The sequence below is a fragment of the Lissotriton vulgaris genome, chromosome 10 (assembly GCF_964263255.1).
Source record: "Lissotriton vulgaris chromosome 10, aLisVul1.2, whole genome shotgun sequence".
NCBI lineage: Eukaryota > Metazoa > Chordata > Amphibia > Caudata > Salamandridae > Lissotriton > Lissotriton vulgaris.
This window is the reverse complement of record NC_141698.1, coordinates 530576486-530589651: the sequence shown is the minus strand read 5'-3', so window position 1 is coordinate 530589651 and position 13166 is coordinate 530576486.

Sequence of the window (13166 nt, the reverse complement as noted above, 5' to 3'; positions counted from 1 at the left end):
GGCAGAGAAACTTGACACTAGCCTGCCCCTCTCCCCCTCTTCTTTCGTCAACCTCCCTTGTGCCCAGGCGCCCGCCGAAATTAGTAGGGAGAAAATTGGCGCACAAATAAACAACCATAATAATAACCCATATAGCACAGAGAAAATCTCGCACAAGGAAGGCCCCAAACGCGGGGGCAAAAAAGGAACATCAAAAACTAGAAACCACAATTTGGTAACGCCCATAAACCCATCTACACCGGGAATACCCTGTTGGATCACCAACATGGTGGCTGACCTCAAAACGGACCTTGAGCATTCCATTACTGTGCTGTTAAAACCCCGTATAGCTAAAATAGATAGATTAACATCACTCGTAAATAACAGGGGGACCGGCCCGAAAGCTCATTTAGCGCAAGAAGGTGGCCCAACAAAACAGAATGACGCCATATCCAAAAGCCTAACCAAAGATAAGGCCTCTACAACTTCTGACGTGGCAGCAAAGATCTCCAATAGAGTCACACAAAAAAGTATCAAAGAGACACAAAAGGCTGCTACCACACCGAACATAGGTAAAAACAATAATAAACAAACAACCACTGAAAATAATAAACTACCCCCTGGACCCTCCCAAACATTGGAAGGAAACAATGTTCAAATCCCCAAAGCGAACCCGAAGACCAACCCAACTCCTTCCATAACATCTACCAAAGAAAATAAAACAGCTACCCGCTTCAGGACAATTAACCTCCCGCCTGAAGCATTGCCCTTTGTTGTCGTTTTAACAGGGGTTCCACCTTTAAGGGAGGGCCAACGGGAATCACAAGTAGAATTGAAAAACAAATGTGCACAGTGGTTACAAATACATAGACCCCTGCCCCCTAATATTTATGGGGAAATCCTCTCAGTGAGAAGGGGGGAGTGGATTGGCAAAGGCACCAAGACCATAGCAGGGGACATAATCACGGTAAACTTTAGAGATATGGCAGCAGTCAATGTTATCTGTAATGCCCCCCCAAGCTATACCCGCTCACAAATTCACCCGGTACATCTATCCTACTTTTACCCCTTCGCATTTCAAAGACCCAGGCAGAGCAATAGACCACCACCGACCACCATACCCCACATGGGCCTTCAATATGGGCCACCCCAGTGGCAAAGGCCAAACTTCGTCATGCCAAATTATGACTCTTCCTTAATGCAGCATGCACACTGGAATAGGTTCAGCACACTCGAAGAGGTTGACTGACAGGGACGGGATAATCAATCCCCTAAGACCGCAAGGTGGAAGGAGGTAAGCCCACCTTCAACAGGAAGGAGAAAGGGGGCAGGCTATGGACCAGAACTTGTGCCCAGTAAAGGAGGCAGTACCAAATCGCCGAACACAAGTTGGGGAAAAGGAGAGCGGACAAATCCCCCAAAACATAGGACAATTATCAAACAGAGCAGACCAGCTGCCCCCAGCAGATTAGCTGCTCCCAGCAGTATACAGCCCAGCCTTGTCACCTCATCGGAAGCGGGAAAACATGCAATGCTCCCATTAGGAGACCCAAAAGGAACCCCAAAGGAAATGACCCAAGAAAACTTACAAGTTGTATCATGGAATATTGCAGGATTAGCGGCCAAATTTGAATCGCAGGAATGGCTTAGCTACATAAATAAATTCCATATCATATGCCTGCAAGAAACCTGGGCTACCGAACTAAATAATTACAGCTTGGAAGGCTTCAAAAGTTTTTCTGTCCCAGCCAAAAAAGTAACTTCGGGGAGAGCTAGCGGAGGACTCGCTATATATGTCAACTTAGACATTAAGGGCACCTGGCCCAACATCAAATGGGCCTCACATAATCTCCAAGTACTAAGGTTCACCTCACCAAGATTAACCTTTTTCCTAGTTAACTGGTATAATGCTCTTGCAACGGCGGAGAAGGGAATAGCTGTAAACGAACTGGATGACTGCCTAAGAAATTTGAACCTTTTAAATAAGACACCAAACCTCCCAAGCTTAATACTAATGGGAGATTTTAACTGCCATCTTTGTGATAAATTAAAACCCTTTAACAAAGACTGGTCAAGATGCACTTTAATGAAAGGCCCACACTTCACTCATTCAAAAGAGGGATGGGACTTAGAGAGACTAACGAAAAGGCATAACCTAACTCAAACTCTAGACCTTGTGGTACTGGGCGAAAAAGGAGAACTGACCCCAACATACAAAGGAAGAGGTTGCCACTCCTACATTGACTTTATTCTAGTCTCCCCCATTCTAAAAAGAAACATCAGCAATACTATAATAGAGGCCAGCAGCTTTAGTGATCACAACCCGGTCATTATCACAATTGAAGGTTTTGATTTTAACTCGTGCCCAAAGAGATCTGACATCATGGAAAAAGCAGTGGATCAGGGAAGAAGAATCAAATGGGCCAAAATTGATGGGGACAGATTTTACAAAAAATTACTAACAGAGGCCTCAGTAGCAATAGATAAATGCCTTGACCTAAGTGTGGGTGGTGCTCGGTGGTCAGGGCATTCGAAGAAATTGTGCACCATGTAAATAACTCCCTAAAGACCACTGGGTCTAATAAAACATCCTCAAATCCCCGCTGGTTTGATTCGAACTGCACCAAGACGCTCAAAAAACTGAAGGATAGCCTCCATTCCAAACCAAGGGACAAGATCATGGTGGCACAGAACAGAGCTGAATATAAAAAAGCTCTGAAGAAACTTAAGCAAAGCCTACAAAATCAGGCCTGGGAGGACTTAAGGGACGCCACCGAAAGGAAAGATTCCGCAAGTTTCTGGAAAGTGATTAACTCCCCATGTTTCCAGGACCAAGGGGCACCAAATATTATGAACATTATTTTGCCGGAACAATGGCAGAATCATTTCCAGAGTCTATATAACCACTCAAGCCACCTAACCCTGGAGGATGCACCTAGGGATCACCAGCCGGCCAAGTTGGACTTCTCCCTGAAAGAAGTCGAAATGGGAATAGCTGGGCTCAGTAAAAACAAGGCACCGGGTCCGGACGGAATTCCACCAGACCTATTCGTAAGCAGACCCGATCTATGGGCACCGTTGCTCACCAGGGTATTAAATGAGGCAGTGGTGGCAGGACTGCCTCAGTCCTAGTCAACGGTGACCATAGTTCCCATCTACAAGAAAGGGAACCGTGATGACCCCCAATGCTACCGACCCATTTCTCTCATAGATGTGACAGCAAAGGTACTAGGGTGAGTCATCCTACAGCGATTGCAAGACTGGGCCGAGGAGCATCAAGTCCTCTCGGAAATGCAATACGGCTTCAGGAAAGGTAGATCTACCACCGATCAATGCCTGAACTTATACCTCCTGATAGCTAAACATACCATCGCCGGGAAGGGGTCCATTCAAATGGGGTTTATGGATCTTTCAGCGGCTTTCGACCGCGTAAATAGGGGAAAGCTCTGGTCCATGCTATTAGAACTAGGAGTGGAACAACCGCTAGTTGACACCCTGCAAAATCTCCACCGGAACACCACCGCAAGTGTGAGGTACAACCAAGAGGGTAAAAAGACCGACCCCTTCACTTGCACTAGTGGAGTAAGGCAGGGATGTATCCTCGCGCCCTTTCTTTTTTCCATCTATATCAACTCGCTGGAAAAAGACCTCCTCAAACTCAAGGTGGACTCACCCCAAATCGGTCATCGTGCTGTACCTGTACTACTCTACGCCGATGACGCGGTTTTGCTTGCTAGAACCCCCCTAGGATTGCAAAAACTGATTGACGGGTTCGTCATGTTTATGGACAAACTGGACCTGGCAACAAACCTGGAAAAATCCTACATTATGTCATCAGGGCAACCAACAAAAGGGACTTTCACCTACCATATCGGGTCACACAAAATAGACCAGGTCAAGACCTTTTCATACCTGGGGGTACTATTTGATCACCACCTCACTTTTAAACCTCTGGTAGAAAAGCATTCCATGAAACTGGCAGCCTCAGTAGGAGCCATTATGGGGTACGGGCAAAGACTAGGAAAGTGGTCCCCGGAACAAATATTGAACTTGTATAGGTCAATCTGCTGTGCGAAAGTATCCTATGGTGCAGAAGTGTGGGGCTTCCTGGACAATAAAGTACAGCAGATCCAGACAGAAGAAAATAAATTCTTGAGGAGAATCCTGAAAGTCCCCCAGAGCGTATCGGCCCACATTATCCATGAAGAAGTAGGAGAAACCTTTATAGAAGACAGGATTAAAATTAAACCTCTCCTGGCATGGGTCAAAGTATGGACCAACCCAGAGGCGGCCCTAACAAGACAAATCACAGGGGACTGCCTCAAAAGAGATAAAGGTCAAACCATCCCCTGGCTGAAATACGTCAAGAAATCTCTAGCAGAGATTGATTGCACTAACCTCTTTACATCCCCAGACTCCATAACACCTGAGAGTAAGGCCCTGGTGAAAAAACTCTTTCCAGCACAGCTTAAGTTATCAAGGGCAGAAAAAGAAAATCATAAACCCACTAATCTTGTTTATAATGAACTTACAGCGAAGCATGGCATGGAACCTTATTTGAGGGTCATGTTTAACGCCCAGGATCGCTTCGTCATGGCCCGTTTCAGACTCAACATGCTCCATCACCTCCTTGCGGTCCCGGCAGGGTTCACTCACACAGTGGAGGAGAAGGGTACCTGCGGCTGCGACCACAGGTCTCCGCAGGATACCCTTCACTTTGTTCTACTGTGCCGATTTTATACTATGCCAAGACGCAAGTTCCTGGTGGGGATTCTGAAAGACTTAAAGTTTAAACACGCAAGACTGGCCCTGAGGTTCTTACAGGAAGCGGAGGATGCTTATACCCTTTTTTGTACCATTAACTTTATTCGGATGGCAATAAGACTGAGGAATACTAGAGAAACTGGCCCCTAACATCACTCGTCCCCTTGAACATTTAAATTTATGATCCCCTTGTCTTTTTAGAGTGTCAGATAATTTTAACATTTATATCTTTTTATATGGAAAATCATTGTCGCTTTTAAATATTTTGTGTGTACTTTGTATTTGTGCTTTTATGGTGTCTTTTTAAGAACCGAATAAAGATTACAAATTGAAATTGAAAATTGATTGCAATTACAGTTACAAACCATTGATCAATTACTGTTACCTGATACTGGGTGGTAACTGAGTTGCAAAGAGGAAGTAGTTCCTATTGGAATTGCATTGGCAGTCTCAAGTGAAAAGATAGTGGTTTTGAGGATCACAGCATTCTCCCCTAATTTTATTCGATGTAGTTTTTGTAAGAGCATCCCATGTCCCTCTCAGAGACTTGGCACCGCTAAAAAAATGTATATTGAAGGGATGGAAATCAGGGAGGGAGATCTGCATTCTCAGACATTTGTAGGGTGGTACAAAATTCCTGCTGCCTCATTAATATTAATAATGCAGGAGTTCTGGCGACATGCACCAAAAATTCATTTGATATATGTCTGGGTACTATAGTCTATTGGTAACATCTCAAAATGCTGAGCAAGTCAATGTGCAAAAACATTAACTGGTTTGCATCCTTTCCGATCATACATCTGGGCCTTTGAATCTTAAGGCCAGATGTATAGTTTAGAGGAGAGGGCACTCTGATGCAACCGAGACGCAATACTCTCTCTGCCAAACTGAAGGTCCATCAGCCGCATTTAGAGTCCTGGACTTTCAGTATGTCTGCTGCAGAGACTAATCTGTCTCGGTCGCTGACACACCTCACTTCAGATAGCCTAACAAAGTAGTGGTCACTGATGGGTTTTGCAATTGTCTGCACTCCCTATTTAAAGAGGGTGCACAAATGGCAAGCTTTCACCGTCTGTCACCACCAGGTAAAACCTGACAACCATGGGCAAGGGAAACTGCAAAATGACCCCAACACCATGACTCCCATGGCAACGGGGTCATTGGTTTTATTTATTTTCCATAATGAATTGGCTTTATGAATTTTATTTTGAAAGTTTGAAAACATGTTGAAAGTTTGATACACGTGACCCCAGTTCCTGGAAAACGCGAGGGATGGACACCTCTAAATTTGGCAGGCGGGAACACCTGTGACATGGTGGGAGTAATGTACTTTGCCACGGCGACAAAATCCCTCTGCCAAACTCTGAATCTAAATCTATTAGGTTTCGGTGCAGAAAGACATGCATAGTTCTCAAGTGACCACAAACTCCTGTTCACAATGTATATTTAAAAAAAATAGGAACAGCACGAATTTTGCGGCTGGAGAACTGCATAGTGCAGTCTACATACACAACCGTCTTTCAGAAAACAAACACGTTTTCAATGAGAGTCAATTTGCAGGTGGAGCTTAAATGTGTCCTTAACTCATTTTAATACACAACACAGCTACGCAGTAATTTGCCCCGCATGATACATTGTTGAGGCGAGTCTTAATGTATTTCTATGACATAATTTCGAGTTTTTTGTAATTGTTGCCCATTTTATTTAATCAATGTTCAATATAACATTTGCTTGAAATAATGAAAAGACAAAAAGGTTTTCTTTGCACATCAATGCGCTTTGCTTACCTATCTGGAAACTTGATTTCGTCCTCTGGAGGCCCTTCCTTTAACCCACCATTGACTATTGTAGGCGGATAAAATAAAACAAAACAAACCAAAAAAGCAAACTGCATCATTACGGCAAGAGAGCAAGATATTCTGCAAGCGGAGATAGATGCTGGAGGCAGGAGACTGGAGGCTGATCTTTCTTTCAGAGGTTTAAATGTCTGGTGGTAGCCACGCCCACTCGCATTCTTTCTTGCTATTGGCTTAAATCACACAAAAGCCTCGCCTTCCTTTCTAGCACAGCTACAGCTAAACGTGAGCGCAGCAAGAGCTAAACATGAAAGAACACAATTGGATGGTGTGACTCGATCACATTCCTTTCATATAGGCAATGGCAGGCGCTTCAGATTTATTTAATCCAGATGAGATAAGGTGTGTGACAAGAATGAAGTAAGTGCAACCCACTCACATACACATTTCATTTTGAAGAATATTCTTTCTGCACCCACCCTTCTTTTCTCTTCGGTTGTACATGGGGAAAGGGTCCGACTGGGACAGAAAAAGACCCGGGCAGCAAAATAAAACAGACGCATAAACATCCAAAAATACAGTCCAGACACTGACCCTTCAGACCAGCTCATTGTGCACTCCCTGATTGCACTCTAGGAAATCCAACCCTGTGTGGGGGCGGTGAACAGTGCATAATCGGTAGAAGTGTAGAAGATTTCGTTTGTTTGAGGAGTCCCCTGCTGGCACTGCTGAGGGCTGTGGCTGGTGAATCCTCAGGCTGCCTAGTTTCCGACTTCAAATCTAGCCTCTTTCTTGCATCATCCTGCACTTCCCGTCTCTTCTCAATCTTGTAGGTTATTTTCTTGCCCTGTTCTTTCCCTTTGCCGCTGTGTTCCTGTCTCTTTCTTTTCTTCTGCCTCTCTCTTTCTTTGGCTCTGGGTCTCTGGAGGCTGGCCAAGGCAGCACGTGCAGCATATGTCACCCCTGTGCTGTCTTCTCTTTCTGTCTCTGAGAGACCCTTCTAGACTTGCAAATCACTCAAGAATGATCGTTTCCAGATGCGACCACAGTCAGCTCTACAGCTGTTTACGTCGGAGCTGTTTTCTCGTTAGCACCAATGTGTGAAGTCACAAGTCAGAAGAACTAGAGCATTTCACATTATTATTATTATTATTATTATTTTAATTGTCTTAATTAAATACTTTCAAATTAAATATGAGGAACATATATTTGACGACACGTGTAGAGTAAGGAAGGCCAGCAGTTATGTTGGATACTCTTTAAGATATACAGGAAAAGAGCGTCCCCGAATCTTTGCATATAGTGGTATCATTGATGTGTTTATGTATTTAGTTATAGTAAAATGAATCTAAATAATGGATACAGGACACAAAGAGCCTTGAATGAAAAATGGAGTTAATTTGTAAAGGCATATCAACATATGCAGGTATTTACAGCATATTTTTAACCTCCTGATTATTTTTTGACCAATGTCTTGTAAACCAACATGTTCCCTACGGCTTGTCCATATTCCAATTCTTTACCTTTATGTTGCAAACATTGAACAGAAGCTTTTTTTGTTTTCTCATTGCATACCTCTGTCTTTAATACTACAAGCTGCTAATATATCTTGTCCTCATTATCTGCAGATTTTTAATAAATGTTGCGTGAGCTCTCTCCGTACCCTTCCCAGTTTTTCTCCAGCTATCTGTTTACACTTACATATATATGTTTTGGCGAACCTACAGAATAGTACATTCTCAGATATATGTTCTAAGAGTGTCAAAGACTAAATTTTGTTTAGCAGTTCCAATATGGTTGTAAAGAACCTCGATTATAGATTGAGTCACAAACTCTAGGTAAGCTGAGAATTTCAAGAGACATTTGAACCTTAAGTAGTCTTATTTTGTGATCAGAATAGTCTTTGGATCCATCTGGATATGAAGATCGGATTATATGAGGTCATATCTGTCCAAGAATAAAGCTAGCAAACACCTGAGTAATATGTATACCATGGCTCTTTATGATAGACATATCTCCAAACGTCCACAAGTCCAAAAACTCAGCTAATTCTTTTAAAGGCTTCTCTAATTGTTACCAACTCTTACCTTACTATTTGCTCTGTTGATTTTAGAATCCATTATACAGGTAAAATCACCATTATTTTTTTTTCTCTGTTTCGCGTTCACAAGTTTCCCTAGGCCTGAGTAGCATCAGTATTAGGCCTGTGCACCCCACACACTTTGCAATTGTTTGTTCTATATGTATCTATACAAATACACACCACCAATATGCATCTACCTTTGTCTTAATTTCCCTGTATATACTACCTGTCTTGTCTATAACGGCTACATTATTGTGTTGTCTTCACAAAAGACATATACCCCGATTGCCTTAATCATGTCATGTCTTTATACTTAATGTGTGTTTCTGTTAGACATTTGATATCAGCCTTATATTCCTCTATATGTTTTTGTATTGTCCTCCCCTTTTGGGGTTATTGGACCCACGCACATTCCATGTAATCACAGTCATTCGTGCCATATTTTATTTGTTTGGCTCATGGAGTCCCGATAAGTGGTCATTCTGTGATTCTCTGCAAAATGACACATATACACACCTCAGCAGATACATATCCATACACCTTTGTATTTCTCGTCACCTTGTTATGTATACCACTCTTGTTCTTTCTTTTTAAATTCATTACCCCACAGTGCCCGACCCCCATCTGATTTCCTCTTCCTTTTGTCAAACATCAACAAGAGGGGAAACGGCAGTAAAAACACAGGATCAGCCACTTGGGCCGTTCCTCCGCCACCCAAACCACTCTTGCCTAAACAACACATAAGTGTGGTTAAGGTAATACAAAGTCTAGATGTAGAGCAGATGGTGGGCACAGGAAGACAGAAACAGGAAAGTTCTGGAGAGGACGTGGTGAGGTAAGAGGGGCTGGGGTCGGGTCTTAGGTGGGTGGGGTTAGTTTTTTGGGTGGGGTAGTTTTTAGGCCTCAGGTGAGGGTTGTGGTTGTTTATTGGGCAGGGAACAGGTTTTGGGGCTCAGGGAAGGGTGGGCAGGGTAAGTAGGGGACAGTTTTTAGGGTTCTGACGGGTGGGGGTGAACATTTTAGTTTTTTGAGTGTGGGGGGAGTTTTTAGGGCTCAGGAAGGGGGAAAGATGCTGTTTTAAGGGCTGTGGACAGTTTTATACCTCAGGACAGGGTGTCTGGGTCGGGGTACTTTAGGGAAGTAGTGAATAGTTTTTAGTGTTCATGATGGGATAGTTGTTTGGGCGTGGGGACTGTTCAAAGGGCTCAGGTGGGGGAAAGGGACAGCTTTAAGGGCTGAAGGAAGTTTTAGGCTTCAGGGCAGGGGTGGCTAGCTCGGGTTACTTTAGGGATGTAGGGGACAGTATTTAGGGCTCAGGGCTCGGGCAGGTGTATGGTTTGTTTTTGGGGTATGGGGGTAAGGGACAGTTTACAGGGCAGGGTATAATCTTTAGCATGCATGTTCATATACCCATCATTTCTTTACAACAAATTTGCATGATAAACTCATGCATGGAGAAGGCATGCATGGTAAAGATAGTCATGGTTGAGACTGCATGATTCAGGCATGCGATGTTCAGGCATATGTTGTACTATCACACAACCCATCAAGAGGAAATAATCGCCATTTTCCACTCCTAAAAACCCTAGGGACGTACCCCAGTACTCACAGACACCAGTGAAATTCTTGTTAACATCTTATTTCTAATGCGTAATAAAAAAAACAAAATCTGATTGCACTGTTTTATCTTTAGGGCTATGCTTCCTGAATACAGAGAGCGCCTTTCCAACTTAACTAAGTAAAATGACTGAATGTTTAAGAAGTAACATTCAATTTTTCCACCAATGCTGGGGCATTTGTCTAAGTTTTAAAGACATTCTGGCCTCTTCTGATGTGTTTAAGCCACCAAGGTTCCTGAATATAAACAGTAGCCCCCTAGTTTGTACAGTGGGCATGTGTACTTTTGTAGCTTCCAGTGGCGTTCAACAGTTTGGCTGCTGAAATCTGATATCACAAATATTGTTATCCATTCACTGTAGTAAGTGAGGCAGTTTTGGCTTAAAACAAGATGTATTGTCTCAGAATTAAATTATCAATATAAATCTAGGTTGTGTACCCCCTTACATTTGAGGCATATCATATAATTGGTATATGTGTGCCTGCTGTAACTGGGAGTCACAATACCAGTTTGATAGAGCTGCAAAAGCAGTTCTGAAAAGACCAGTATCAAAGGACTAATCTCTTTCCCCTTCAAAGTCAAAAATATGTAGGTCAATTTTTCAGCTCTTCAGTTTTATTTTGTATTGCCTCCAGCATTGCCTGCAGCTCAGGCACCATCATTGCCTGGTATTAACTTCCTCTATTTCTGCCATTGGTTTTGCTACATCTATCATTTGGCTTTGTATGGTCTCAATCTTTTCATATATGCCTTGTACACATGCCTGTGCCTTCTGCTGTTCCTGTTTTACTCATGTGTATTGAGACACTCTCCTCACAGTGTCTCTGTATCAATTGATACACTTGTATCAGGGATGGCTCGCATCCATCTTCTATAGTTGATATATCTTGACTAATGCTAGTACCCAATAAAGATTGGTTTTGCTCCTTGACCTACAGACTCTTTGATGATCAACTCATTTTTTTTGCTTTTGTAATGCCTGTACACTTTCTGTTTGTGTCAGTATGTCCAGATTTATAGTCTCCCACTCCTGCGCTAATATTACTGTCCCATCAGATTTTGTATATCCCACATTCTGACCATGGCTGTTCTGTTTGCAGCTGTCTGTTTTCTCTGGGGCACTATATACATTGGTAATGTTCCTATTGACCTTAAGTTTAACATTAGACCCAGCCTTCTGTGTTTTCTCATTCTTGTTGGATTTATTGTGCGCATTGTCTGCACCATGTTCTGTATATTTAAAGCACCATATTTACAGATCATTATTTCTCTTTTCCATTGGTCTAGCATCAGTACCCTTTGAGACTTTTTTCCAAAGTTGTTTTACTTATTTTTGAAGGTCCTGGTGGATTTGAGATGTTTTATATGCTAAAAAAAAAAAAACAATCTCCTTGTACCCAATTCAAAAAGGAAGATCATCTTGGAGTAATTCTGAAGTTATCCGATTACTTTAGCTGAGCTATCTTGTAATTATCTGGGGAAGTCATCCCAAGCCATCCTGAAGTATGCGTATAGGGTGAAATAATTAAACGAGATGGCTCTGAAGTAATTAACAGACACTACTTCAGGATTAGTTTCCTGATTACTTCAGTGGAAAACATCTGACGATCATTTACTACAGAAGGATGATCCTATGATGATTTCAGGATTAGATTGGATTGCCATATGGTGGGTTTCTGATGACTTCAGTGGAAAATGTGTGATGATCTTTGTTGTGTCCTAGACAATTATTTCTGGTTCTGGCAAGTGCATTTGCCAGAGCAAGAGCTTGTAGGAATGTGGAGCTTTGTGTGGGATTCTATATCTGGGGCCTCGATGTCCCTTGCTGAACACGCAGTGGTGGGTTGTCCCGTGTCGCGGGCAGCTTTGTATGAAATAAAACTTCATATTGGATACTCACCTGCAGTGGATGAATTTCTTGCAGAACACCACATTTTAGATGGTAGCGCATGGCAGAGCTGCCAAAGGACCCACGCGTCAGTCGGGCCCTCAACGGACAGAGAACTAAACACAAGGTATTTTGGTTTTGGGCTTCATTTTGACTTTCACATTTGATTCTGTTTGGTCCTTTCACTCAACAAGTGTTCTCCACAGTCTCCTAACTTCTGCTGTACTGTTTGAGCTTCCCTGGTCCACCTCAGGTTTTTGGCATCCGTGTTTCAGATGCTTTCCAGGTTTGTAGGCCATTTGAGAGGATCCGGCGGCGACTCCACATACCAGCTTTGGCCTACTTCTGTCTCTGAACGTGTCTTCTTCCTTAGCAATGTGCATTCCCTGGTTACTGATGCACTGTTGCTGTGCCGGCTTTGTCTTCCTGGTTTCCTTTGCCGATGTGCACAGCTCCACATTTTGGGTGTGTTTCCTGCCTCCTGCTCTCAGCTGCAGCATTGAGTGTCCTGGAAATAAAGTTATTGTAATGATGAAAGATGCGCAGTCAGGGTCTTGTAGTTTACTAAGTATATTTATTCTTAAAGTTACAAAGTAGATTCTAAGTTATAGGAAGATGATAAGTCCTTTAGATGTCCCTTAAGTTGCCCCACCAGGAGCAGCCTCCTGGCTGCTCAGCCATCCAGATCAACTGACACTCCACTCAAACAAACACACTCCAACATTCTACATGACCTCATCACTAGCTGAGCAGGTAGGCAGAGAACTACCGAAAGGAGAGTGCAGCAGGTAAAAGGAAGACTACAACACATCTCCCCCATTATAATATGAAAAAACAAACAGAAAGTGTGAAGCTATTAGACACATGTTAGAGCACAGAAGGATGCACTAAAAAGAAAGGGTACATCACCTCCGATTGCTGTGAAGACCATAACAAACAAATGCAAGGAAGAAGTGTAGTGAAACAACAAATAAGAGTGAGGAAAAATGCATGAAATAAAACATACCACATATCTCATCCTACCCCCTTGATAACGCC